Consider the following 3,808-nt stretch of genomic DNA (forward strand, 5'->3'; position numbering starts at 1 on the left):
GAAACAGAGCTGGGAGGAGTCTCGGGTGCATCCCGCAGGATGGAGCATTGTCCAAGGAGAAAAATCATCTCGGGTATCTTCCACGGAGGAGTCTGGGGTTGCTACCCGGGATGACAGGGCCCAAAAGCACCGGAATAAACACTCAGGGACATAACTGCAAGGAGTCTCGGATGCTTCCCAGAGAATGGAGCATTGTAAAGGAGAAAAATCATCTCGGGTATCTTCCCTGGAGGAGTCTGGGATTGCTACCCAGGATGACAGGGCGCTAAACTACCGGAATAAAGACTCAGGGACATACCTGGAAGGAGTCTCGGATGCTTCCCAGAGGATGGAGCTTTGTCCAAGGAGAAAAATCATCTCGGGTATCTTCCCTGGAGGAGTCTGGGGTTGCTACCCGGGATTACAGGGACCCAAACCACAGGAAAAATGTTTGCGGGAGACGCCTGGGAGGAATCTCAGATGCATCCCAGAAGATGGAGCATTGTCCAAGGAGAAAAATCATCTCGGGTATCTTCCCTGGAGGAGTCTGGGGTTGCTACCCGGGATTACAGGGAACCAAACCACAGGAAAAATGTCTGCGGAGGAAGAAAAAACGCCTGGGAGGAATCTCAGATGCATCCCAGAGGATGGAGCATTGTCCAAAGAGAAAAATCATCTCGCGTATCTCCCCTGGAGGATTCTGGGGTTGCTACCCGGATCACAGGGCCCTAAACCCCAGGAAGAAAACACTCAGAAACAGAGCTGGGAGGAGTCTCGGGTGCATCCCGCAGGATGGACAATAGTCCAAGGAGAAAAATCAACTTGGGTATCTTCCACGGAGGAGTCTGGGGTTGCTACCCGGGATGACAGGGCCCAAAAGCACCGGAATAAACACTCAGGGAAAAAGCTGCAAGGAGTCTCGGATGCTTCCCAGAGGATGGAGCATTGTCCAAGGAGAAAAATCATCTCGGGTATCTTCCCTGGAGGAGTCTGGGGTTGCTACCCGGGATTACAGGGACCAAAACACAGGAAAAATGTCTGCGGGAGACGCCTGGGAGGAGTCTCAGATGTATCCCAGAAGATGGAGCATTGTCCAAGGAGAAAAATCATCTCGGGTATCTTCCCTGGAGGAGTCTGGGGTTGCTACCCGGGATTACAGGGAACCAAACCACAGGAAAAATGTCTGCGGGAGACGCCTGGGAGGAATCTCAGATGCATCCCAGAGGATGGAGCATTGCCGAAGAGAAAAATCATCTCGGGTATCTTCCCTGGAGGAGTCTGGGGTTGCTACCCGGGATCACAGGGCCCTAAACCTCTGGAAGAAAACACTCAGAAACAGAGCTGGGAGGAGTCTCGGGTGCATCCCGCAGGATGGACAATAGTCCAAGGAGAAAAATCAACTTGGGTATCTTCCACGGAGGAGTCTAGGGTTGCTACCCGGGATGACAGGGCCCTAAAGCACCGGAATAAACACTCAGGGAAAAAGCTGCAAGGAGTCTCGGATGCTTCCCAGAGGATGGAGCATTGTCCAAGGAGAAAAATTATCTCGGGTATCTTCCCTAGAGGAGTCTGGGGTTGCTACCCGGGATCACAGGGCCCTAAAGCACTGGAGAAAACTCTGCGGGAGACGCCTGGGAGGAATTCTGGGTAGATCCCGCAGGATGGACCACTGTCAAGAGAGAAAAATCATATTGGGTGTCTTCCCTGGAGGAGTCTGGGGTTGCTACCTGGGATGACAGAACCATAAACCGTGAGAAAAAAGACTCAGGGACGTAGCTGCGACAAGTCTCGGATGCATCCCAGAGGATGGAGCTTTGTCCAAGGAGAAAAATGATCCCGGATATCTTTCCTGGAGAAGTCTGGGGTTGCTACCCGGGATTACAGGGACCCAAACCACGGGAAAAATGTCTGCGGGAGACGCCTGGGAGGAATCTCAGATGCATCCCAGAAGATGGAGCATTGTCCAAGGAGAAAAATCATCTCGGGTATCTTTCCTGGAGGAGTCTGGGGTTGCTACCCGGGATCACAGGGCCCTAAACCCCAGGAAGAAAACACTCAGAAACAGAGCTGGGAGGAGTCTCGGGTGCATCCCGCAGGATGGACAATAGTCCAAGGAGAAAAATCAACTTGGGTATCTTCCACGGAGGAGTCTAGGGTTGCTACCCGGGATGACAGGGCCCTAAAGCACCGGAATAAACACTCAGGGAAAAAGCTGCAAGGAGTCTCGGATGCTTCCCAGAGGATGGAGCATTGTCCAAGGAGAAAAATCATCTCGGGTATCTTCCCTGGAGGAGTCTGGGGTTGCTACCCGGGATCACAGGGCCCTAAAGCACTGGAGAAAACTCTGCGGGAGACGCCTGGGAGGAATTCTCGGTAGATCCCGCAGGATGGACCACTGTCAAGAGAGAAAAATCATCTTGGGTGTCTTCCCTGGAGGAGTCTGGGGTTGCTACCTGGGATGACAGAAACATAAACCGTGAGAAAAAGACTCAGGGACATAGCTGCGACAAGTCTCGGATGCATCCCAGATAATGGAGCTTTGTCCAAGGAGAAAAATCATCTTGGGTATCTTCCCTGGAGGAGGCTGGGGTTGCTACCCGGGATTACAGGGACCCAAACCACAGGAAAAATGTTTGCGGGAGACGCCTGGGAGGAATCTCAGATGCATCCCAGAACATGGAGCATTGTCCAAGGAGAAAAATCATCTCGGGTATCTTCCCTGGAGGAATCTGGGGTTGCTACCCGGGATTACAGGGACCCAAAACACAGGAAAAATGTCTGCGGGAGACGCCTGGGAGGAATCTCAGATGTATCCCAGAAGATGGAGCATTGTCCAAGGAGAAAAATCATCTGGGGTATCTTTCCTGGAGGAGTCTGGGGTTGCTACCCGGGATTACAGGGAACCAAACCACAGGAAAAATGTCTGCGGGAGACGCCTGGGAGGAATCTCAGATGCATCCCAGACGATGGAGCATTGTCCAAAGAGAAAAATCATCTCGGGTATCTTCCCTGGAGGAGTCTGGGGTTGCTACCCGGGATCACAGGGCGCTAAACCCCAGGAAGAAAACACTCAGAAACAGAGCTGCAAGGAGTCTCGGGTGCATCCCGCAGGATGGACAATAGTCCAAGGAGAAAAATCAACTTGGGTATCTTTCACGGAGGAGTCTGGGGTTGCTACCAGGCATGACAGGGCCCAAAAGCACCGGAATAAACACTCAGGGAAAAAGCTGCAAGGAGTCTCGGATGCTTCCCAGAGGATGGAGCTTTGTCCAAGGAGAAAAATCATCTCGGGTATCTTCCCTGGAGGAGTCTGGGGTTTCTACCCGGGATCACAGGGCCCCAAAACACCGGAATAAACAATCAGGGACATACCTGCAAGGAGTCTCAGATGCTTCCCAGAGGATGTAGTATTGTCCCAGGAGAAAAATCATCTCGGGTATCTTCCCTGGAGGAGTCTGGGGTTGCTACCAGGGATCACAGGGCCCTAAACCCCAGGAAGAAAACACTCAGAAACAGAGCTGGGAGGAGTCTCGGGTGCATCCCGCAGGATGGAGAATAGTCCAAGGAGAAAAATCAACTTCGGTATCTTCCACGGAGGAATCTGGGGTTGCTACCCGGGATGACAGGGCCCAAAAGCACCGGAATAAACACTCAGGGAAAAAGCTGCAAGGAGCCTCGGATGCTTCCCAGAGTATGGAGCATTGTCCAAGGAGAAAAATCATTTCGGGTTATCTTCCCTGGAGGAGTCTGGGGTTGCTACCCGGAATCACAGGGCCCTAAAGCACTGGAGAAAACTCTGCGGGAGACGCCTGGGAGGAATTCTGGATAG

Source organism: Vanellus vanellus (assembly GCF_965231255.1).
Source record: "Vanellus vanellus genome assembly, contig: HAP1_SCAFFOLD_90, whole genome shotgun sequence".
In the NCBI taxonomy this organism is placed as follows: domain Eukaryota; kingdom Metazoa; phylum Chordata; class Aves; order Charadriiformes; family Charadriidae; genus Vanellus; species Vanellus vanellus.